Raw genomic sequence first — 25,368 nt, 5'->3', positions numbered from 1 at the left:
TGCTTTGAAGTTATTCAAGGGGTGCATGTTGGATCTTGGTGTATTCCTAAAGAACCTTGGTCTGTAACAGCTCTATGGGGTATGCGAAACACCACTACAAAAGGTTAACTTGCAAGGCAAAGATGAGGAGGTAGTTGCAACGGGTAACTCAAAGGAGGAAAAGCTACAGAAACCAGTTGTTGGCGTGGTGCCTGGTTGGGTGACAGGACCTCCAATAGCAAGGGGTTTGGTGCCCTGACTCCCTCCCTAGCTGTATGTCTCCTCTGGTCCTGGGAGCAGACTAGCGTGGCAGAGATCTAGGGGCTGATCATTAGGTATGGAAAGTGGAGAGTTAACTCAGGACATGTCTGAAACCCACACTATGGGGGTTATTTACTAAAGGAAAATCCACTTTGCACTGCAAGTGCACCTGAAAGTGGACTGAAAGTGGACGTAAAGTTGCTGTAGATCCGAGGGAGACATGAAAGGAAAATAAAAAACAGCATTTTAGCTTGCACATGATTGGATGATAAAATCAGCAGAGTTTCTACTCATTTCAGATCTACCCTCTTTAGATTTAGAGCGACTGCACTTTCAGTGCACTTTCAAGTGCACTTGCAGTGCAAAGTGAATTTGCCTTTCGTAAATAACCCCCTATGTGTCTGGTGGGGTTTCATTCCTAGGGTGGGAGTGGGGTGGTGGAGGTGGACTGGTGGAGTGGGCAATGGCTCTGCATGTCCCTCTGAATGCAACACATACATCACTACCACTACTGCACTGTAGTGGCTCAGCTCTGAGTCGGGGACTGCCTTAAAGTTTGATTTACATCTCCCAATTAGATACAGACCCTCCCATAATGGTGTCCTGATTCCATAGCACAGTAAACATTGGTCCTGTGCCATGTTCCCCTAGAAACAGTAGTAAACAGCAGTCACGTGACCACTTTGTTTACTACTTATGCAAAAACCAAGAAGTAACTGAGCAATCCTGGACTGCCACATCACTCCCTCCTTTTTAAGCCCAACAGAACAGTGGAAGTGCAAATCGGCAAACAACAGGTACCACCCCCTCCTATCTACAACCAAACATTAGGCTTCGGTGCTCTCATACTCCATTTTATATATTGAATTTACTTATTTGTTCCAGAGGGGAACACAGCTAACATGACTGTGCTCTCCCAGGATGGAAAACACCAAAAGCCTTTACATTGTGTTCCAAGATAGAAATCTCTCATTTAGAGGTCTCAGGGTGCAAAGGGTTCAGCCCCAACTGAGAATCCAGCACCTTTAAAGTGACATTAATCTCTGGAAAAAAAATTCTGTTCAAGTATGTGTTCTAAAAGTGGAACTACACTGTATCTGAGCACCAGAAACAAAAGAGCTATTTAACCACTTGCTGACCAGCCACCGTCATTATACTGCAGCAGGTCGGCACGATCCCGCAAACCATTGAAGCTGTATGTTGATCCTTTTAAGCGGGATAGCACGCGGCGCCACTGGAGGCGCGCCCGCTGCACAGCAGGGGTGCCGATGCTTGTGACCGGTGGTTGCGATGACTGTCGGCCATGAGCGATCGCGGGCATAAGAGGCAGAACAGGGATGTGTGTGTGTAAACTTTATTATAGCAGAAAGTAAAAAATAATGTGTTTTTTTACACAATTGTCGCTATTTTTTTGCTTATAGCGCAAAAAATAAAAACCGCAGAAGTGATCAAATACCAAAAGAAAGCTCTATTTGTGGGAAAAAAAGGATGTCAATTTTGTTTGGCGGCCATGTCGCACGACTGTGCAATTATCAGTTAAAGCGACGCAGTGCCGAATCACAAAAAGTGCTCTGATCAGGAAGGGGGTAAATTCTTCAGGGGGGCTGAAGTGGTTAAAACAAGTAAAAATGATATTCATTCCTATCTATTTACTAATGCTAGCAGCATAAGGATTCAAAATAGTCAATGCTAATGACTATTCCACTTTAACTCAAAAAATGCGTTCTATTGCTCCCGACCTTCTCCAAATCTCCACATTCCTTTTTTTTTTCTGCTAGGATCTGCCGGGACCTGACTTCTTTTTAGAAGGTGGCTACGTTTGTTTTCCATGTTCCTCACTGCATGTAGGAATGTAACCATCCTCTCTTGATCACTTCTAATGCCGTTTACACACGAGTGCACTTTTCGACAGACTAGGTCCGACGGACTTTCGGCAGGGTTCCGGCGGACTTTCCGAATGAACGGACTTGGCCACACACAATCACACCAAAGTCTGACGGATTCGAATGTGATGACGTACAACCAGACTAGAATAAGGAAGTTCATAGCCAGTAGCTAATAGCTGCCCTAGCGTCGGTTTTTGTCTGTCAAACTAGCATACACACAAATGAATTTTTGGACTGGACACGAGTCTGTCGGAAAAATTTGAAACATGTTCTATTTCTAAAGTCCGTCAGATTTTTGGACAGCAAAGGTCCGATAGAGCCCACACACAATCGAATTGTCCGATGGATCCGTTGCAATGTCCGGTCGTGTGTACGCGGCATTAGATAGACTATGGAATATGTAGTGTGCATGGAGCAGTGCACGTTATCGCAGCTAACGTGCACTGCTCGTTCCACTCAAACAGAAGTGAGGCGAAAAGGAGAGGTCACTGTGGATGTAACAAGGAGTCAGGAAAACACAGTAAGAAATTATTAAATAGAAAATACATTACAGGGCCCATTAAGTAATGAAGGTGTATGGATTAGTTGTGGAGAATAGGAATATCCTTTAGTGTCACTTTAAGTACAGTCACTTGAATGGAAGATAACGATCCAATCAAAGAAAAAGCAGAGGGCGAAGATGTGAATGGCTCGGTATTCTCTGTAAAGTATGTTGGAACTAAAATGTCAATGCTCCATGAATAAGTAAGCCAACAAGAAAATGGAACCTCGGGAGTGCCGTACTTACTTACACTTCTCCATTGCAGTATATTTTTTGTTACAAAATGACAGGGGCACTTTAAAGAGGCCTCTACCGAAAACCCTTTACATTTTATTCTTCTTGTAAACAAGGACAACAAATATAGATGAAATTGATATTGCTGCTTAAGATGAATGGGGATGCTGAACTTGAGAGATTAGCAATGCAAATGGCACAGAATGAGTCTTGATTTCCGCTAATGGATGCATTGTTTTGAATCAGCCCATTGTTAGAATGTGTGGTGCTTGTGTGTGGGAGGAGAGAATGCAGAGGGTTATATTCCAGCAAATTATCTCTCAGCTGCTTCCATTATTTCATTAGAACGATGAAATAGTCCACATTTTTCTAATGCTCATTCTAGATTTTTTTTTTATTGAAAGTTTCTTTGTGCATAATGACATCAGGCCATTAAAGTGTATAATGCATGTGTTGATGTGCACCATGTTCTGTTTTATTGTGCACTCCGTATAAAGTATATACAACATTTCTGAACCCGAAAAGAACAATTATTAAAGAGGATTTTTGTAGCCTTTTAGTTGTTTTTTTATTTTAATATATGATAAATGGTATAAGCCTAAAGCACAACTCCAGGAAGCTTGAAAATGATCCCTCCTGCACCCACACTGAAAGGGTTAATTAGTTGTGAAGGTCTAGGGCAGTGGTTCTCAACCTCAGTCCTCAAGTACCCCCAACAGGTCATGTTTTCAGGTTTTCCTTTATCTTGCACAGGTGCTTTAAATCAGAGTCAATGGCTTGGTATTTTGGGCAGCTTTTATCTACGTGAAATTCCTAGAACATGGCCTGTTGGGGGTACTTGAGGACTGAGGTTGAGAACCACTGCCCTAGACCTTCATAAGTAATTAACCCTTGCAGTGTGGGTGCAGCTCCACTGTGAAGGATCATTTTCCAACTTCCTGGAGTTGAGCATTAGGCTTATACTATTTATCATATATTAAAAGAAAAGCCAGTTAAAAGGCTTTAAAAATCCCCTATAATCATTTTTCTTTTCAGTTCAGAAATGTTGGATATACTTTATAAGGAGTGCACAATAAAATAGAACATGGTGCACATCAACACGGGTTATGAACCACTGGTCTAGGGGGAATCTGTTAAAGTAGATTTACTTACCTGATCCTCTACTCCTCTGTCTCCACAACCTCTCCTCCCCCATGCTCCAACGGTCTAAGGCAGGCGTCTCCAAACTTTCTAAACAAAGTTTATTGTCCTTCAGACTTTAGGGGGGCTGGACTGTGGCCAGTGGAAATGGAAATTGTCCTGATAACAGTGGGAGTAAAAATCACCACATTTGGTATGAGATTCATATTATTGGGAGGAATAGTGCCCCAATGTTGGCATCAATAGGAAAAAATGGTGCCCCATTGTTGATGTCAGTTGGCAGAATAGTGTCTCGTATCAGTGGGAGAAAAGTGCCCCAATGGCCAGATAAAGGCAAGCAAAGGGCTACAGTTTGGAGACCACTGGTCTAAGGTCCTGACATCATCAAGACCAATGCAGGTTCCATAGTCCATAGCTGAATTGTACGTGATGAAGCCAAAGGACAGTCCACTCTTGCAACATGGGGGAGCATTGTGCGCTGGGGGAGTGGAGGATAAGTAAAAGATTAAACCTCTACACTAAGCAAGCAATTAACCTTGGCAGTGGGGGCGCAGCCCCACTCCAAGAGATAGTTTTCAAGTTTCCTGAAGTTAGGCTTTAATGTAAACAGAATGTGAAGAGAACCAGTCAGCATTGGATTTATGGAAGAATCTAAACCTTTAGTTATATACGATCATAACTCTTCAGACCTCCCTGTAAACATGTAGCGCTATCCCCGCAGGGGTCACAGAATTTTAACTGGTTCTTTTCCAGACAATACAGAGGCTACCAGACACCCAAGCAACAGTCCATTCAACCCAGCTCCAATAAAGGGTCTAGAGGTTTGTCTTTTTTGTGATTTATTGCTTGCGAACTTGTACAAGAGAGGGATCGAGGCATGGGATACTCCAAAACAGCTAGAAACATCAATGAATGGACAGTCTAAACCCTCACGGCTGGGGAATATGAGGCAAGTCCCTTTGGCACCTGGTTACTCTTCACAATTGCACAGCTATAGATACCCAGTGCAATCTCAATAACACTGCACAGTAAAAGAGGGCACTCGTCACTAAACACATAGTCCAGGATCCTTCTGAGGACAGGGGAATAGCAAATGTCTGAGACCCTTTAAGAGCTGTCTCAGTCAGAGCAGCTACGGGCACTTATATTCCAAAAGTATACAGTCATCGGGAATCAGTACAGGGTCAGGGTCAATACTCACAGGTCGTCAGGACAGCTGCCGTCTTCGAGCTGCCTCTGGACAAGTCTCAGAGAGTGAGTAAGATCCTTCTCAAGACAGTAATCCTTTGGGTAAGTCCTGCAGCCAGTTCCAGATCCCTTCCAGATCTCTAGCCCCTAGACCTCAAAGAACAGCAGTGCAACCTAAGGCTTATCTCAGAGTGGCAACAGACCACTCTAAGGTTTTGAACTCCCCTTGGTAATGAAAGACAATCTCTCCAGTGTTCCATACTATTCAACACCTGCCCAGCCACCATCTGGCACAACTCCCCAGAGATTGGCTAAGCCCTGATAAAGATTCAGACTGGCTATTTGAGTCCCCCTCCCTATGCTCTAGAAGCTTCTTCTAGAGGCAAGGGGAAGTAATCAAGCTTCTAGCCTGTGAAACCCTTAACAAACCAGGCTAAACAATCTCTGCTCCTTGATTACAGAGACGAGATGAAAACAACATTTACCTAGTCGCCTTACTAGGAGGATGCTACATCTGATTCATATTTAACCTCTTATTTAGGAGGGTGGCTTTTGGAGTCAGAGTTGAGAGGTGTGCCTGAAATTTAACAGTTGCAACTCTGCCAGCTGTCTGAACCCATGCTAATGACATATGCTTTTGTGTAGCTTCTAAGGCAAAAGGAAATTCTTGTTGAGGAATCTAACCCTCTGATCAGTATATTTTTCATGAAAGTACTTAATCCAATAGATCAATAGTACAGCCAACCTATCCATTGAAGGGATACATATATCTACTACCTTACTACTAGTGGGCCAGATGGACAGGATTGTCCATCAGATGGTACATTGAGATTGTTCTGTTTTAAACGTTGATTTATGCAATAAATATACCCTCCTAAAACCCAGTTTGTGTGGACAGCAAGGCAGCTAACTTACTCAATAAAATCTACAGGCAGTGTCAACTCATTAAAAAGACTAAAAATGAAATCCAATGTAGTTTACTTCAGACTTAGTACATTACAAGGATGTTTTCTAGGCACTTCTTGAAGGTGAAAAAGCATTAAAGTGATTGTAAAGTCAGAAGGTTTTTTATCTTAATGCATTCTATGCATTAACCTCCCTGGCAGACTGATTATGTCATTATTTTTGGATGTCAAAACGGTACATTTGTATTGCATGGAAATTTGTTGTTTTATATTGTAGGCCTGTAATTCTTAGGAATAACTTAATCTGTCCAAACAAGAGTCTAGTAGACATCTTGGGTATGATAAAATTTGAAACACGTAATCATAAATTATAATAGACATGTGCAATTTGTTTTGTTCCAAATTAGTTTTTTAAGGAATTTCGACAAATTCATTAATTCATAAATGTCCGAATTAACGAAAACCCATTTAACAAACTTTTCCGAATATTCGTAAGATCAAATATTAGAAAATTTGTAAATTCAAAACAATTCGTAAATTCAAAAAATGAATACATTTGGGAATTCGAAAAAAAATCATAAATTTATAAATTAGAAAAAAACATAAATTTGAAAAAAAAATCGTAAATTTGGAAATTCCCCCAAAAATTGGAAATTCAAAAAAAAAATTGGAAATTCAAAAAAAAACGTAAATTCTGGAATTCAAAAAAAATTAATTCGAAAAAAATTGGAAATTCGAAACCTCGAAAATCTGAAATAATAACTAACTAATAATAACTTAAGTATTACTAACTATCAAAGGGTATGTTCACCTTTACAGAAAACTCTCTAAGGTGAACTTACTCAAGTCCCCTACTCACCCCCCCTGGTCCCGCTGACCTGGACCGCCCCAATCTCCAGTTCTAAGCCCTGGTATATACACGTCAGGAGTCCAGGGCTTAGAAATCCTCTCTGCAGCCACGAGACTTCTCCATAGCTGACAAGACAAGCTATGCGGCTGCTGATTGGTCGGCACCGCCCATTTGACGGAACTGACCAATTAGAATGCTCCAAAACGTCCCCCTGATGAGCGACGTTTTGAACAATCAGCTCAGTGGATTTCTAAGCCCTGGACACCTGGCACAGATATACCAGGGATTTACCTTTCAATAGTTAAAAATAGTTAAGTTATTATTAGTTAGTTATTATGTTAGGTTTTCAAATTTTTCGGGTTTTCGAATTTCCAATTTTTCTCAAATTTCTGAATTACCATTTTTTTTAATTTCCGAATTTCCAATTTTTTCGAATTTCCTATTTTTTTATTTTTTAGAATTTACGAATTGCAACCATAACGAATGACCCAAAAACGAAGAAAAAAACAAAAAGGAATGAAATGAAAACAAACAATTTTTCAGCAGGCACATGTCCAAATTATAATATAATAAATAACTATAAATAATTATAAAAAATAATAATATAATAATAATACATTTTATTCAATAATGTAATCAAACCAAAAACACTGAAATTTGTTCAAACAAGGGTGCAATATTACTAGTCACTGTAATACTAGACACAGCATATTGGTTTAGTAAACATCCCGGGTATGAAAAATTTTGAAACATGGGACTGCACAAAGTCCAATGTCACAATAAAGACAATGGAACCTGGTTTCCTTTCGGATTATCTTTCCACTGTCATCTCGCTTCAAGCGAAAAAAAAACACGCGCATCCTTGTGTAGGTGCTGACTTTTTATCGGTTGGTGGTACGTAGTCCATGAACTAACGACTAGTTAGGCATTCTGGGTTGACAACGCCAACAGCAGGACGTCCAGCTCTATTCACAGCCATTGGCGTTTGATGGTTCATGAAGATCAGTTCGGCAACTTTCCAAATGAAGTCAGAATGAATCACAGGCTTGTCACTCTTTTTTTTTTACAGAATGTAGGCATTCCACAAGCATTGCTCAAGAAGATGCCTGAAGATCTTCTTGTAATACTTATTTTGCTGTTTCCCCATTGCTGGGTAGAATGTCATTACTTGGTCGGCTCTGTCGACACCACCCATGGTGTTATTGTAGTCTATTACTACTTGTGGCTTCATTATTTCTTTCCCATCTTTTGTGCGTACCATAATAGTGGAGGTATTATGGACTGTACTCATGATGCCGCGTACACACGATCAAACAATCGGGTGGAAAAGTCCGGCAAACTGAAGTCCGCCGGACAATCCCCCCGTGTGTAGCCTCCGGCATACTTTTTTGACCCGAAAGTATGGCGGACTTAGAAAGTAGTTTTGCACTCCAATCTTCCCGCCGGACTTGCATTTCGGCGGACAATCCGGCCGTGTGTGTGCCAGTCCGCTGTACTTTTGAAATGAACGGACTTTTGCCGCCAGGAGAAAAGTCCGCTCATTTCGAGCGGGTCTCCAGGTAGGCGGGTCCCGCGAAGGAGATGCCACTGGCCCCGCTACCTGGTATGGACTTAAAGGGGAACCCCAACGCCGAAAAAAATCGGCGGGGGGTCCCCCCCAGGTCCACATCAGACCCTTGTCTGAGCACGCTACCCGGCCGGGCCAGGAAAAGGGGGGACGAGCGAGCGCCCCCCCTCCTGAGCCGTACCAGGCTGCGTGCCCGCAACATGGGGGGTGCCTTGGGGAAGGGGGGGCCGCCCGGCCCCCCCACCCCAAAGCACCTTGTCCCCATGTTGATGAGGACAAGGGCCTCTTCTCGACAACCCTGGCCGTTGGTTGTCGGGGTCTGCGGGCGAGTGGCTTATCGGATACCGGCCCCCCACCCTATGTGAATGAGTATGGGGTACAATGTACCCCTACCCATTCACCTGTGAAAAAAGTGCAAAAAAAAACACAACACAGGGTAAAAATAGTTTATTGCACAGCTCCGGGGGTCTTCCGTCTTTGGGGGGTCTTCTCGCCGGACTCCTCCGCTATCTTCTTCTAGCTCTTTTGCTAGCGGAGGAGCCCGGCTTTCTTCCTCGCCGCCGCCCTTCTTCCGACTTCGGGGGTCTTGTCCCCCTCTTCGGTTCTTCCCCCGGGCCACCGCACCTTCTTATAGCTCTTTTACAGGCGGTGGCCCGGTCTTCTGTCGCCGCTGTCGTCGCTGTCACCACCTTCTGTTCTTCTGTTCTCTTCTTCTCTTCAGATCTTGACTCGTCGCTCCCCCGGCTCACAATGGCCCCGGCGCGAAGCGCGGCGACTTATATAGGGACATCGCCGGATGATGTCCCCGCCTATTATGATGTCACAGTCCCAGCATCCTCTGAGACTGTGACACCATAATGGGCGGGGACATCATCCGGTGATGTCCCTATATAAGTTGCCGCACGCCCGGTCCCCATCATTGTGAGCGGAGCGAGCGACGAGGCAACATCTGAAGAGAAGAACAGAAGAACAGAAGGCGGCAGCGGCGACGACAGAAGACCGGGCCACCGCCTGTAAAAGAGCTATAAGAAGGCGCGGTGGCCCGGCAGAAGAACCGAAGAGGGGGACAAGACCCCCGAAGTTGGAAGAAGGGCGGCAGCGAGGAAGAAAGCCGGGCTCCTCCGTTAGCAAAAGAGCTAGAAGAAGATAGCGGAGGAGTCCGGCGAGAAGACCTCCGAAGACAGAAAACCCCCGGAGCTGTGCAATAAACTATTTTATCTTGTGTGTTGTGTTTTTTTGTACTTTATTTTACAGGTGAATGGGTAGGGGTACATTGTACCCCATACTCATTCACATAGGGTGGGGGGCTGGTATCCAGGGGCCCCCTTATTAAAGGGGGCTCCCGGATTCCGATAAGCCCCCCGCCCGCAGACCCCCACAACCAACGGCCAGGGTTGTCGGGAAGAGGCCCTTGTCCTCATCAACATGGGGACAAGGTGCTTTGGGGTGGGGGGGCCGCGCGGCCCCCCCTTCCCCAAGGCACCCCCCATGTTGAGGGCACGCGGCCTGGTACGGCTCAGGAGGGGGGGAGCGCTCGCTCGTCCCCCCCTTTCCTGGCCAGCGGGGTAGCGTGCTCGGACAAGTGTCTGATGTGGACCTGGGGGGGACCCCCACGCCATTTTTTTTCGGTGTTGGGGTTCCCCTTTAAGTCCATACCAGGTGGCGGGGCCAGCGACGTCTCCTTCCCGGGCCCCGCCTACCTGGAGACGCGCTCGAAAGGCGGATAGTACGGCAGACTTAGTACGCCGTATTAGTTCTCTGAAAAAGTGCTGTGTGTGGGCAAGTAGCTCGTTCGGAAAGTCAGACGGACAGTCTGGCGGGAAGTCCGCCAGACTAGGTCCGTCGAATAGTCGGCTACGTGTGTACGCGGCATTAGGTACACATCTTTCTTGTCATGCCATCGCAGTGCCATCATTTTACATTTCTTCCAGGCAATCATTTCTCCAGTCTTCAGCTTCTTATTGCCAAACATTGGCGGCATGTCTCTCCGGTTAGCCCTAACGGTTCCATAGGCATCTGTTTTGTTTTGCAGAAGAAACTCATAAAGTTCAGGAGATGTATAAAAGTTGTTGGTTGTTACGCAATAGCCGTGATTTAGCAATGGCTCAATCAGTGAAAGAACGGAAGATGTTGCCATTCCATAGTTGCTTTATGTTGGATTGTATTTTGTTCCTTTTCCAGTGTATATGACTGAATTCCAAATGCCAGTTGACGATTCGCATAGCATGTAGGATTTTACGTCAAATCGTGCTCTCTTTGCATTGTACCCAGCTGAGCCTTCCCTTGTAGGCCATTAGACTTTCATCTATGCAGATATCTCTTTCTGGTGCATAGCTCCATTGGAAATTCTTTAGAATCATTTGAGATACTTCCCAAATGTTCTTTAATTTTGGTGCAGGATGAGTAGTTTCATCAAATTCTTTGTTGTTTTTGAAGTGTAAATATTTAATGATCAGGGAAAATCTGTACTCTGACATGACCGTGTCAAGGAATGGAGTGGCTAGTAATTTATTAGTTGTCCAATACCATTTCTGCAGGGGTTTCCCCACTACTCCCTGAAGTATTATTAGGCACAGAAATTTCCAAATGTCATCTTTGGTCACTGGTTCCCACTTTCTACTTCTTGGAAACTTCTGATGCGTAGTAGCTAATTGTTGCTCGTACCAGTTTGTCTCAGTAACAATTTTTTCAAAGACATCATCGGTCGGAAATAATTATAAGTATGCCAAGGGGTTGTTGTTTTCAACATCTACCGTATTTATCGGCGTATAACACACGCCGGCGTATAACACGCACCCCACGTTTAGGAGGGAATTTTAAGGAAAAAACTTCTAGGAGGGAAGTTTAAGGAAAAAAAAACTTACGTTTAAATGCCCATCAATGCAGCCTTATCAGTGTCCATCTGCAGCCTTGTCCAGTGTCATTGCAGCCTTGGGTCATTGCAGCCTTGGGTCATTGCAGCCTTGCGTCATTGCAGCCTTGTATCAGGCTGATTATTTAAAACTGGCGCCGATCTCCACTCCACTGAGGGTAGAGGAGGAGCGCTGCCGACATACACAAAGCCGAGTGTACCCGGCTACTCTAGGCTCCTCTCACAGTCCTGCCCCTATGATGGACATTAGACAGGTCCAATGGTTGGCTTGGTGTGACTGTGAGCAGAGCCGAGCCTAGCCGAGTACACTCGGCTTTGTATGTAGGTGGCGCTCGCTCCGCTCACAATCAGCGGAGCGGAGATCGGCGGGAATCTGCGTTTAACACACACCCATGATTTTCCCACCATTTTAAGGGAAAAAAAGTGTGTGTTATATGCCGATAAATACGGTACTTTCATACCAGGTGCTCCAGTAAATGGGAATCTTGGGAGCGCTGCCTGATCCGTAGCACAGTCAACAGAGCACCAAGTTCACACATGACTGAGCTTAGTCACAAAATTGTCGCAGTCGTCACTTTCAGTGTCTGATGATGAATTTCCCCACTAATCACTATCACTCAATTCTGCAAGTAATTCTAATTCACTATCGCTGTTTTCTAGCTGGTCTAAAACCACATTTGACCTCAAGGGACGCTTTTTGGATGCCATGGACGTTCTCAAGTTTCCAGACAGAAAGAATGGTAAAAGTGCAGGCAGGGCACTGGACGAAGCACTAGGGACAAAATTGAGGTGAAATGGTTTGATACAGTCATGTAATCCTAACATATTACAATGTATTGTGTGTATGTTATGTTTTGTACTTGGATTTGTGGCTGGGCTCCACCCCCCTGCATTGTGATGCTCGCAGGGAAAGGAACCCGGAAGACGGATGAATTGGCCGGAGGATCGTTGGGACGTAAGGTAAGTAAGGCCGCGTACACACGCGCGGACTGTTTGCCCAACCTTGTTCGTCAAACAGTTTCGGCAAACAGTCCGCTCAAAATTTGCATGAGCGGACTTGCCCACACACGAGCGGACTGTTTCAGCGAACTGTTTGCCAAACAGTCCGCTCAACTTTTGAAATGAACGGACTCGCCCACGTAAGGAGGAGGCAAATCCGCCCATTTCGAGCGCGTGTACAGGTAGGCGGGGCCCGCGAAGGAGACGTCGCGGGCTCCGCCGCCTGGAATGGGCTTAAAGGGGAACCCCAACGCCGAAAAAAATCGGCGTGGGGGTTCCCCCAAAGTCCACACCAGACCCTTGTCCGAGCACGCTACCCGGCCGGCCAGGAAAGGGGGGCGAGCGAGCGCGCCCCCCCTCCTGAGCCGTACCAGGCCGCGTGCCCTCAACATGGGGGGTGCCTTGGGGAAGGGGGGGCCGCGCGGCCCCCCCACCCCAAAGCACCTTGTCCCCATGTTGATGAGGACAAGGGCCTCTTCCCGACAACCCTGGCCGTTGGTTGTCGGGGTCTGCGGGCGGGGGGCTTATCGGAATCCGGGAGCCCCCTTTAAGAAGGGGCCCCCGGATACCGGCGCCCCACCCTATGTGAATGAATATGGGGTACAATGTACCCCTACCCATTCACCTGTGAAATAAAGTACAAAAAAAAAACACAACACAGGGAAAAAATATTTTATTGCACAGCTCCGGGGGTCTTCCGTCTTCGGGGGTCTTCTCGCCGGACTCCTCCGCTATCTGTGTGTAGCTCTTTTGCTAGCGGAGGAGTCCGGCTTTCTTCCTCCCTGCCGCCGGCCTCTTCTCCCGACTTCGGGGGTCTTGTCCCCCTCTTCGGTTCTTCTGTCGGGCCACCGCGCCTTCTTGTAGCTCTTTTACAGGCGGTGGCCCGGTCTTCTGTCGCCGCTGTCGTCGCCGCCGCCGCCTTCCGTTCTTGTTCTTCTTCTTGTTCTTCTTCTTCTTCTCCTGGAGATGTTGACTCGACGAGCTCTCCGGCCGGAATGCCAGAGACGCGCTGTGCGGTCACTTATATAGTGACAATGGGGCGGTGTCACATGGTATATGTCACATGGGTTGGTCACATGGGTTGATGTCACATGGGGACTATGACATCGTAAGGGGGCGGGGTCACCATGTGACCAACCCATGTGACATATACCAGGTGACACCGCCCCATTGTCACTATATAAGTGGCAGCGGAGCGTGTCCCTGGCATTCCGGCCGGAGAGCTCGTCGAGTCAACATCTCCAGGAGAAGAAGAAGAAGAACAAGAAGAAGAACAAGAACGGAAGGCGGCGGCGACGACAGCGGCGACAGAAGACCGGGCCACCGCCTGTAAAAGAGCTACAAGAAGGCGCGGTGGCCCGGCAGAAGAACCGAAGGCGGCGACAGAAGAACGGAAGGCAGCGGCGACAGAAGACCGGGCCACCGCCTGCAAAAGAGCTACAAGAAGGCGCGGTGGCCCGGCAGAAGAACCGAAGAGGGGGACAAGACCCCCGAAGTCGGGAGAAGAGGCCGGCGGCGGGGAGGAAGAAAGCCGGACTCCTCCGCTAGCAAAAGAGCTACACACAGATAGCGGTGGAGTCCGGCGAGAAGACCCCCGAAGACGGAAGACCCCCGGAGCTGTGCAATAAAATATTTTTTCCCTGTGTTGTGTTTTTTTTTGTACTTTATTTCACAGGTGAATGGGTAGGGGTACATTGTACCCCATACTCATTCACATAGGGTGGGGGGCCGGTATCCGGGGGCCCCCTTCTGAAAGGGGGCTCCCGGATTCTGATAAGCCCCCCGCCCGCAGACCCCGACAACCAACGGCCAGGGTTGTCGGGAAGAGGCCCTTGTCCTCATCAACATGGGGACAAGGTGCTTTGGGGTGGGGGGGCCGCGCGGCCCCCCCTTCCCCAAGGCACCCCCCATGTTGAGGGCACGCGGCCTGGTACGGCTCAGGAGGGGGGGGGCGCGCTCGCTCGCCCCCCTTTCCTGGCCGGCCGGGTAGCGTGCTCGGACAAGGGTCTGGTGTGGACTTTGGGGGAACCCCCACGCCGATTTTTTTCGGCGTTGGGGTTCCCCTTTAAGCCCATTCCAGGCGGCGGAGCCCGCGACGTCTCCTTCGCGGGCCCCGCCTACCTGTACACGCGCTCGAAATGGGCGGACTTTCCGAGCGGGAACAGTTTGCTCATTTCGAAAGTAGCCTACACACGGGCGGACTGTTCGCTCAAACACAGTTTCAGCGGACAGTTTTTCGGAATTTCCGAAAGACTTTGTCCGTCCAACTGTCCGCTGAAACTGTCCGCTGAAAGCCCACACACGGACGGACTGTCCGCCCAAACACTGTTCAGCGGACAAGGTTGGGCGAACAGTCCGCCCGTGTGTACGCGGCCTAACTGTACAGGGATATCCCGAGTGTGGCTCAGGGTTACCACTTTTGGTACTTTCAATTAACACTGAGCCACACTCAGGATTACCGCCAGGGAGGTTAAGATAAAAAGCCTTCTGTGTGCAGCAGCTTCTTCAATACTTACCTGAACCCCATCTATATCCAGCAATGTCCATGAGTGATTGGCTAAGACACATAAGCAGTGCCATTAGCTCCCGCTGCTGTCCATTAAACTCAATTAACTAATCAGGAGAGAGAGGGGGTCGGGCCGAACCACAGCTCCATGTCTGAATGGATAGACGGAGCTGCAGCTCGGCTCAGGTGCCCCATAGCAAGCTACTTGCTGTGGGGGAACTCAACAGGAGAGAGGAGCTTTTCCCAGAAGACAGCTAGGGAGGCTCGCCACAGAAGAGGACGTGACATCCCGGGCCGCTGCCAGGCTGGACCAGAAGTGCATTCAGTACTTCCAAAAAAGGTACTAAAGGAAAAAAAAATTAAATATCCAGAAACGAGGGGTGGAGAAATGGTCTTTCACTTAAGACCACCTCTCAAAAGTGGGTGGAACTCTGCTTTAATATTTAAAAGAGAAGTATGGGATTTATTTTTATTTTAGAATCATACTTAACTAGATGGATACAGCATCAGTGTGATGCTGCATCTCTCCCCTGCCAGTTCTAAGGCTGAGAACCAAGCAATCAAACACAGCTGATCGCTCAGTTCTCAGAGCTCCCTGAGCAGAGAGCCAGTGACTATCAGTCACCGGCTCTCTGCTCTGCCACTCCAGCTCTCACTGGAGCACTGGGCTGTGGAGGGGGCGGAAGTGGCTGGCTCCAGCTCTTAGTGGCTCGCTGAGAAGCTGAGCTGGTTGCCAGTCCAGGCATGTGGATGGATCCAGACCATATCGTCAAGATATTATTATATAGAGTCTGGACTGGCTCTATGATGTCAGCCAACAGCGGGCTTGCTAAAAACATGTCACAGGAGTGCAGAACAGACTGCACTCCTGTGATATACAGGAGAAGTATGGCCAATGAGCTCTCCTTTAATGTTGATAATGTATTCAGGTAATATGTGCAATGGCATTACAGCCAAAATGGTTTTAAAAAAAAGGTATATTTTGCAGAAGGTATTCCAGTTGCACTTCTGTTTGTCAAAAAGCAATATTTTTGTTTGTTGATGGAACTTGGTCTTATTTAAGACATTATACTGTATATTACAATGGCTAAGCCCCTGGTTCACATTAGTACAACTTGTCATGCGATTTGACAATTCAAAATCACATGACAAGTCGGACCCTATGCGTGCCTATGGAACCAAGCCACTCGTTGGTCTCAGTCAAGAAAATTACCCTTTTTTTCACTAAGACCAAAGAGTGGATTGGATGCATGGCACCATACCACAGTAATTGCCCAGTCAAATTGTTTGAGAGAGGGAGGTTTCCTTATGGATAGTGACCATCTATCTAATACTCCTATATTCATAGGGACAGGCTAAAAAAGATTAGCAGATTAGCAGTACTAGTGTATCTATCTACTGTACCTCTGCTCTCCTACAAAATGAATATGCTTTCCACCCTGTGAGTATAAACATATACTCATTTGCTTTTTCTTTCTTTTCATGATATACTTTATCATCAACAAAGGTTGATTTTTTTTTGTCTCTCTCATTGGCCATTGGTGCGTGGGCATGCAAACCCCCATTTCTAGTTGTTGTCAGTAAAATTCTAGAGAAATGCTTAAACAATGCATTACAATTTAACTAAACCCATTTGATTTTAGTAGACTAAAATGTACTACAGATTTTAGCCGACTAAAATACAACTAAAACACTTCAGATGACTAAAATATGACTAAAACTAAAATGGCATTTTAGTCAACAAACTATGAATAAAACCAGTGGTGGCCACTCATGCAGGGCACAGGGGCGACGTCCCCCCCCCCCAATCCATGCGTCCGGCCCCTAATCTATATGCAGAGCACCGGGCACATGGATTCCAATGTTTTATTTTTTTATTGTTATAAGCAAATGATTAGAGCCAGAGGCTTTAATTGGCTTCAAAAAGGGTAGGCTCAGGGTGCAGAGCACTGCTCAGGAGCCCACCCAGTTGTGGGACGAATTGCTATTCGGTTTGGTCCTCCTGTTTCTCCTCCTGGCCAATCAGGAAGCGGGTACTGAGTCCTTATTGGCCAGGAGTCCTAAGACCCAATTAGCCATGGGTCCTAAGTACTGATTGGCCCGGGAGGAGAAGCGACCGCTGGGACTCAGGGGGAGACATGGAGGGGGGATTCATGACTTGGATGGGGTAAGTGCAGGGGCTGGCTGACAGGGGGCCTGCAACGGGCGATCAATGCAGTGATCGAGCCTTGGGGGAATCGGCGATCGTTCAAGTGAGTTGGCCTGGCTGGGGGGGGGCATGGCTGCCTAGTGAGGCTGCGGGCCGCCCCCCCAAGAAAATTGAGCACCAGCCGCCACTGACTAAAGCTGAATCGAAATTTGGCTATAAAATAAACTGGTGCCACAGCAGTAGAGAAATTCATATGGGCAAGTAGTCAGTATAGTGACACCGTGTGCTTTCTACTACTGTTAATAATCTGGCCTCGTTTTACCGCATTAAAGATCTGTAGCACTGACACTGTTATAATCAAAATAAGTGATGCCAGGGATGTAAGTGATGAATAAATAGTGGTTGACTGAAGAGCGGCTTAGAGAAAGTAAGGTGCTGAATAAATTAATGGATATGACCTGGAAGTTCTGGAACAGATGAAAATAGGCAGCTGAGTTTATTCTATCATTTTCTGTAATGGAGGAGCCCTTTAAGTTTAAGATGGCATCAAGAAAAATCTTATTGCAACAAAGATGAGTGTGCAGAGGAGACCCAATGTAAAGGGGTCCTCTATGGCTTATTCCCACCCCAACCCCCTTTGTCCTGGAACATGTGCGTTTCAATGACAATTCAATTTACCTATGTATGCTTGCTTAACCCTTGGGCCTGCTATATTGTGCCAACCCCTCCTACCTCAAATAGAATGTTATCCTTAGTATCATACTAGGCAACCAAACTGATAAGAAGCATGGAGGAGCTCAGCTATGAAGATAGATTAGAGGAACTGAATTTATTCCCTCTTGAGAAGAGGCGAGTAAGGGGGGATATGAGCAATATTTATAAATACATAAGTGGTCCATATAATGTACTCAGTGTTGAGTTATTGACTTTAAGGTCATCACAGAGGACAAGGGGCACTCTTTACATCTAGAGGAAAAGAGATTTCATCTCCAAATACGGAAGGGTTTATTCACATTAAGGGCTTCTGGTTCTGGCCAGCTAAGTAGATTGCTTTTAAAAAAAGGCCTGGATTCTTTCCTAAATGTACATAATAATATAACTGGGTACTAACATATATAGGTAAGGTTGATCCAGGGAAAACCTGACTGCCTATCAGAGATCAGGAAATAATTTTTTCCCCTGCTGGAGCAAATTGGATCACGCTTTGCTGGGGGTTTTTTTTCGCCTTCCTCTGGATCAACTGTGGGTATAGGATTGGGTATATGGGATTCTATGATTTATTTTTTTTTTTTACTGGTAGAACTAGATGGACGTGTGTCTTTTTTCAACCTGACTAACTATGTAAGTATGTTTATTACTAAAACAAAATGTTGTCATCACCCATAAGGTTTGAGATGGAAAGCCTCACCTAGAACTGATGGACAGAAGAGTAGGAGAAACTGGAAAAATTGACAAATTGAGGTTGATTTACTAATACTGGAAAGTGCAAAATTTGGTGCAGTTGTGCATAGAAAATAAACTGCTTCATTTTTTTTGTCAAAGCTTAATTGAACAAGCTGATGTTAGAAGCTGATTGGCTACCATGTACAGCTGCATCAGATTTTGTACTCTTCAGTTTTAGTAAATCAATCCCATTGCGCAATAATATAAACAAGGACCCAGCTGGACTGCACTGAAGGGGTAACAGCCTGAACCCTTTTTTATACATATGTTACTGACAATCAGCAAAGTGATGTGTAGGTGTCTTTGTGCCACCCTTGGCAACCCTGCTACCCTAGGCCTGTGTTGGCTTTGTAGAAATCTGGTCCTGAGATCCCCTTAGCAGTCTTAACATAGATGGACAAAGATGTTCAATTGATCTGAATGTTCATACATCAGGCCAGTCCAGAAAATTCCTAGGCAGCTTTAGAGTGAAATGAATGTGCATCTTTGTAACAAGGGGATATAACCTTTTCTATCAATATGTTGCTGTATGAAGGCCTTGAAGAGCACACACTGTTACTATGCTGTTGTTCTGGGTTTCAGTGCTCCTTTGGCAAACGGCAAAGCACATTATGATCCTCACCTCCATGAAAGATCTTATTGAGGCAGCATACCAGGTCTATGCACTAGATGCTGGATCTCACACTTTAGAATTCACCACAAGGCCACATTCCAAGTCCTTTTGACGCAGAATCACACTAAGCCTACAGAACTGCCATGAAATGTCCTTGCTTCAACTCAGTGTTATGACCCTTCATTAATCACAAGGAACAGCTATGAACTGTATATGTACACTAGATTTTCAAAAAGAAATATTCTGTGCACTCTTAGAAGGGTGCAGTAAGAAAAATAATGTTTATACACTGGTTTATTTGTACCCTGCTAACCAGATCTGGAGTGACGGGGTGAGGTATTAAAGCACAACTCCACTTTTGTCTGTTATGGCAAATTTAATTTTGCAAGCCAATGCAAGGAAAAGACAGTGTTGCCTACAGAGAGAAGACTGCTCGCCAGACTCGTGGTCAGGCCCATAGTCGTAAACATACAATTCCTTCATAAACATAGGTTTTTTTTTTACTCAGAATAACATATTTTGCAAAATACTTTTGAGATATTGCCAGATAATATTAAAATAATGCTTTCCAGGAAGATGTTTCAAGAAACAGGAAATGTACTTGTAGAATTATTTTTACAATGGAAAAATAGACAGGCATAAAGATCATACAAATAGTCAGGAACAATTTAAAAATGTCTGTTTTATGTTTGGTTAAATAAATCAGTTGTTAAAATCTCTTTACAAAAAATTCTCAGTATTGACTCAAATCCCATGCTTTATGTCCATGGATAGTCTAAGCCCTTGTACACACGGTCGGAGATTCCGACAACCAAATCCGTCTGTTGCATACACACGGTCGGACAAAGTTGTTGGAAAATCCAACGTGATGACGTTATTTCATTACGACGGGACTACGTTCACGCTAGTAGCCAATAGCTTTGGTGTAGGAATTTGATCTGAGCATGCGTGGCACTTTGTCCGATCGGAATTCTCTACACATGATCGGAGTATGTCCGATCGGAGCATTTTGTCTGAAAATGTTACCAACAAGTTGGAAAACTTGGTCCGTCGGATACTCCGACGGAAACAGTCCGATGTAGACCACATACAGTCGGAATATCCGACAAAACGGTCCGATCGGACACATTCCGTCGGAAAAACTCTGACCGTGTGTACAAGGGCTAAAGCTGACTATTCACTGAAATTATTTTTTTTATTTAGCATGAAGGCTATACAGCACAGACAGAAGAGTCTGCAGTGCCAGCTATTGTATTTTGACAGCCAACATTTGCAGCTGTCAGAATACCCGAACAACGGCTGCATCTGTTTCACCTGACAATTTTCTGCTCAGCGCCTTCAATTTTTCAAATTGAGGGAGCCACCCACAAAGCAAATTTCAACCAGTTCCCAGGGAGCTGGCCAGCTTAGGATCAGCCAGGTCCATTTCCCCTTATTAAAACTTGAGGTGCAAGTGTGGCGAGGTGCAGCGTAGTGCTGCGGCAGTAAACACTCAAAGTCCAGACTCTGTGACAGAATTGTATTGTAGTTAAAGCTCAACAAGCACAAATACCTGGTGGAAAGTCAGCCAGATCAGGCGCACTCACAGGATTTTGCAGCAAACAGTGTAACAGCAGGTCTTGGATGTTCCTACAGCATTTGTCTCGATGGATAGAAAGAATGCGGTCTGGCCGATCTGTGCCCAAACAGGGAGGCTCCCAGGAAGGATAGTGTGTCTCTGTTCTTTCCTTACTCATCTGGAACCTCTTCCTATCTCTAATACTGTCCCTGTCAGATGGGTGATCTGTCCCTACACTACTCACGCGCAAAATGCATACCAAGCCATGGAGCCAGGGCCAAGATGGCAGCCAGAGTCACATGAAGTAGCAACGTCCAATCGGATAACTCTACCAGTGACCCAGGGGTGCGTGTATTGTAATGGTGGCATATATGTAATGGCACTCTCCTAGGAATCCTGTGGTGGTGAAAGCTACGCTGAGCAGCAAGGTGAGTTGTGGAGTTGTCACACAAATTTGACCATGTCAGAAAAGACTGAGGTGTAGGAGGAGGATGTGTTAGGACTTCTAAGGCTGGCCTGGGAGCTGAAGGGTGAAGGTTGGGTCCTGCCTGTAGAGGAATCAGGAGAGTTTCCTGAGCTGTAGAAACTAGGAGACCCCCAAAAAGAAGGCTCATGAACATAGCAGGTGAGCTTGGGTGCACTGAAAGTCTATGGCCCTGGAGGTTCCTGGTGATAAGCATTGTTATAGCAGAAGCTAAAGGTGCTGGTTCCAACAAGCTCTGTGCCATTGAGGGGGAAAGTGAGTATTGACACATCAAAAATAATTAAAAATATAAATACAATATAAAATACAAAATTTTCTGTGCTTTTGCATGCAGCTTTTAAGTTGATGACTGGGTCTCTTTAAAGAGTAATTCAAAACAATAAATGCAGCTATTCAAAAAAATGTATGTTATCCAGCAAACACTGCATTGATCCTAAAATCTAAATGTTCACTCAACTAATCTTCATCTGAGTTTTGCATAGCCATCTGCTACAATGATTTCAGAGAGCTGTTTCTAGGGGGTTCAGATTTCTGCAAAGTGCAGCTCTCAGACAACTTTATGCACCATCAATCACGTTCAAATATCCAAGACAGGTTTGTTTCTGCAATGTGATGTTAGCAATGATAAATTCACACAATGTCACTGAACCATTCAGAAAAGTTTACTAAAGTAAATAATGAAACACAATGAAAAACATGAATAAACACAAATTGTACACAAATTGTAATTGGTGTCACTTAATGCAGATATACAGAACTTAGAACCTTATATTCGCTTTTCAGGAGTATATGTGAACAGGTGTATAGAGGGATAAGTACTCAATCTTCAAAACATATATTAAATACCTTCCCACTGAGGCCTCAACACACAGACCAAAATGCAGTATAATATTCTTTACATTCAAGAACACAGTGTAAAGTCTAGCACATACTCAATGGCTCCCCCTAGGCTATAATTCAGAGTTCAATTTATAAGTAGAGCAGCAATGCTTGATAAAAGAGGAAGATGGTGAAAGTTCTTTTAACTCCGAATATCTTCAGCTAGCCTGATGTTTAAACTGCAGTATTTGTAATCCACAAAGGCAAACAAAAAGAAATAGACTGTAGAACAAGTGTCACGTACCTTGTGGTATCGAGCCTGAATTGCGGAGGGAGGCCTCCCTTACGACTCCCACTACCGGTTTCCTGGTAAGGTAACAGGGAACACAGGAGTAAGGAGGGGTACAGGTGCCTGGCAGGATCAACAGATGGGAAGGGATGAATAGGCGGGGTCAGCTCTGCAGACTGGAGCAGCTAGGCAGACAGAATCAACACAGCAGACTGAAACACAACAGCAGGTGGAATCAGCTAGCAAACTGGATCGCTTAAACGGTAACTTCAGCAGATGGATCAGTTCAGTAAACTGGATAAGCTTTGCAGGTAACTACAGCAGATGGATCAGTTCAGTAAACTGGATAAGTTTATCAGGTAACCACAGCAGATGAATCTGTTCAGTAAACTGGATAAGCTTAGCAGGTAACCACAGCAGATGAATCGGTTCAGTAAACTGGATAAGCTTAGCAGGTAACCACAGCAGATGAATCGGTTCAGTAAACAGGATCACCTTAGCAGATGGGATCAGCTCAGCACACTGGATCAGGCAGCAGATAGGATTGTCAAACAGGCCGGGTCAGGTATCAGACTGGAAGCGAGGCACAAGGGAGCAGGCAGGAGAGTAGTCACAACAAGCTGAGGTCGGGTGCAGGCAGATAACAGGTAGGTCACAGGCAAGCCGGGTCAAATCAAAGATGAATACTACGGATCAGGTTCACAGGCATATAACGATGTAGAGCAGACAGCGGAGACCGTCAGTAATAGACAGGTTTAAATAGCCTGTTTGGCGCCAACATGGGTGCGCGTGCGCGCGCACGATCGCGCGGTGGCGCCCGCGGCTGCAAGCCAGAAGGCCTGGGGTTCAGATTCTTCATAGAACTTCCATGACAACAAGAGATATGCGGATGACTGCTTAACTGAAGAAATATCACCACTTGTAGATTCCTCCTTACATGTGAGTGCAATACAGTACTGACCTTACAGTGCAGGGGGAAAAGGCAAGGCCCCGAAGTTCAGCTGTATGATGCCTGTGAAGTAGATTCACCTCCGTGGAACTACAAGTCTCAACAGCAGTCTGTTGAAAGAACTCACTCAGCAATACTGTACTCTCTACTGAAATGGACAGGTGCCCTCTCACCACAATAGACTCCAATGGCTGTGAGGCTCCATCCGGAATCCCCTCCTGGTGTCTCTATCTGGTGAAGATGGCACCGCCGTGCCACGCTGCAGCTCCTAGTGGGCTGAAGTGCAGGGGATTCCAGTTGCTCTAAAGCACAGGCTGGTGCACTTGCTAGGATAGCAAAGCTTTACTTTGAGATCCCTCAGAGGTGGGCGATCCAGCTCTCTGCTGTATAGGCCGCAGTCTCTACTCCACAGACCACCTGTTGGCAGGCATTGAATGCCGTCCAGAGAGGCTGAAACCAGGCCGTGCTGGTCCTTTTATCACTGCTCCCAGCAGGCAGTCTGTATTGTAGTTCACGGCTGATCCAGCTAACAGTGTCACTTCCTCCTCCAAACTATATCTTCCACAATACTTTTCTGCATTCCTTTTCATGAGGTAAGGAAAAATCCTACCAAAGTCCTGCAGCCACTAGAGGGAGCCAAACTCATTTGAAACAACAACAAACTGTTCAACTAGAATAATTATAGTAGCAAACCTTTGGCTACCGTTGTGTCTATTAATGTCTAGGATAGATCGGTTATTTGCTATAACCTTCCATTTTGTGACTTGCTACCATGGTACAGTCTGATTACTAGAGAAGAAGAAACTAAGGAGAGGTCAACCCAGCTTGAAGCAGACTGATGGCATCATCTCAAGCTAGGCAATGTTGCTTGATTTAAGCCCAAGAACTGCTTTTTAATTAATTTTGAAGAACACTGAATGCTGGAAATTGTGACATGTTATGAATTAGTTTATGTAGACTTGTAAAGATCCACTTTGCCTGTTGACAGGTCAGTTAAGACATTGTGTGAATAAATGGTATGGACTACTGCAAATTTTGCTAATATTTTGCCTTGCTAAATCAGACTAATTACTTTATAATTCTGCTTCAGTTTCCATTTACCTTTCCATAATTCCTGTATAAATGTAAAGTACTGCTTTTGTAATGCACTGTATCTCTTTGACCTCACCACTTTCCAGACGTCGCCAGCCAGATTGGCTCCCATAAGCCCTCCATATAACTCGCAGATTCGTGATCACTGGTATTTTACACATTTTAGGGAAAGATTACTTGATCATTCACATCACAAGAAAAAGTGAAAAAAAAATAAAAAAATAAAAAAGAGCTGTGCTGTATCTTGGATTCATGAAGCGTCTGTGGTTCACCTCAAAGCCCACACGTGTTACTGAAAGATTCATTTTTCACAGCCATTCAGTGTGCACTCTACAGCTAGGGATTCCCCTGCTAGTTCTACTGCTTATTAATATACAAAGGATCTTCTATGAAAATGTGCTGTATTTTACAGACATATCTTCCCAGTGACTGGATAACTGTATTCTGCAGTCTTTGTATCATTGCAGGAGTAAAAAACCTAAATAAAAATGTTAGTACAAGTAAACTGTAAAATATGTAAATAATCCCCAATAACTGTTGTCTATAGCCAAGTAGCCTGGTCAATCTAGAACCATCCCACTTATGGCTACCTCTCAGTCCTTGGTGACTAACTCCCTTCCTCATTCACTTTGCAAGTGGTACGCCAAAGTGATTAATTTTTAAAGTTTTTCCTTTTTCAATCAAAGTGTAATTCCGCTATACATCTAGCAAGCTTTAAAACTGTCCATTTCGCCTCCTAACAGCTATGCTACCTAACCTTTGTAAGAAAGATGTATATACGAGTACCTACCTATTCCCCAGGCTGCTCCAGTCTGGTCATGTGATCCACCCCATTGAAGCTAGTGAAGGCTGCAGGGGACATGAGAGATTGGAGAATCTTGTATGATCTACTCTTGCCAAGTCAAGTATTAAAGGCATATTAAAGGCTTTCTTGATTTTTTTTTTTTAAATAACAAACATGTCATACTTATCTGTTTGTGCAGTAGTTTTGCACAGAGCACCCATGATCCTCTTTTGCTCAGGTCGCTTGCCAGTCCTCTTACC

Source organism: Lithobates pipiens, unplaced genomic scaffold, assembly GCF_037356315.1.
Source record: "Lithobates pipiens isolate NorthernLeopardFrog02 unplaced genomic scaffold, aLitPip1_a1.2 Scaffold_18, whole genome shotgun sequence".
NCBI lineage: Eukaryota > Metazoa > Chordata > Amphibia > Anura > Ranidae > Lithobates > Lithobates pipiens.
The sequence above is the reverse complement of the archived record's forward strand: the minus strand, read 5'-3'. Positions refer to the sequence as shown.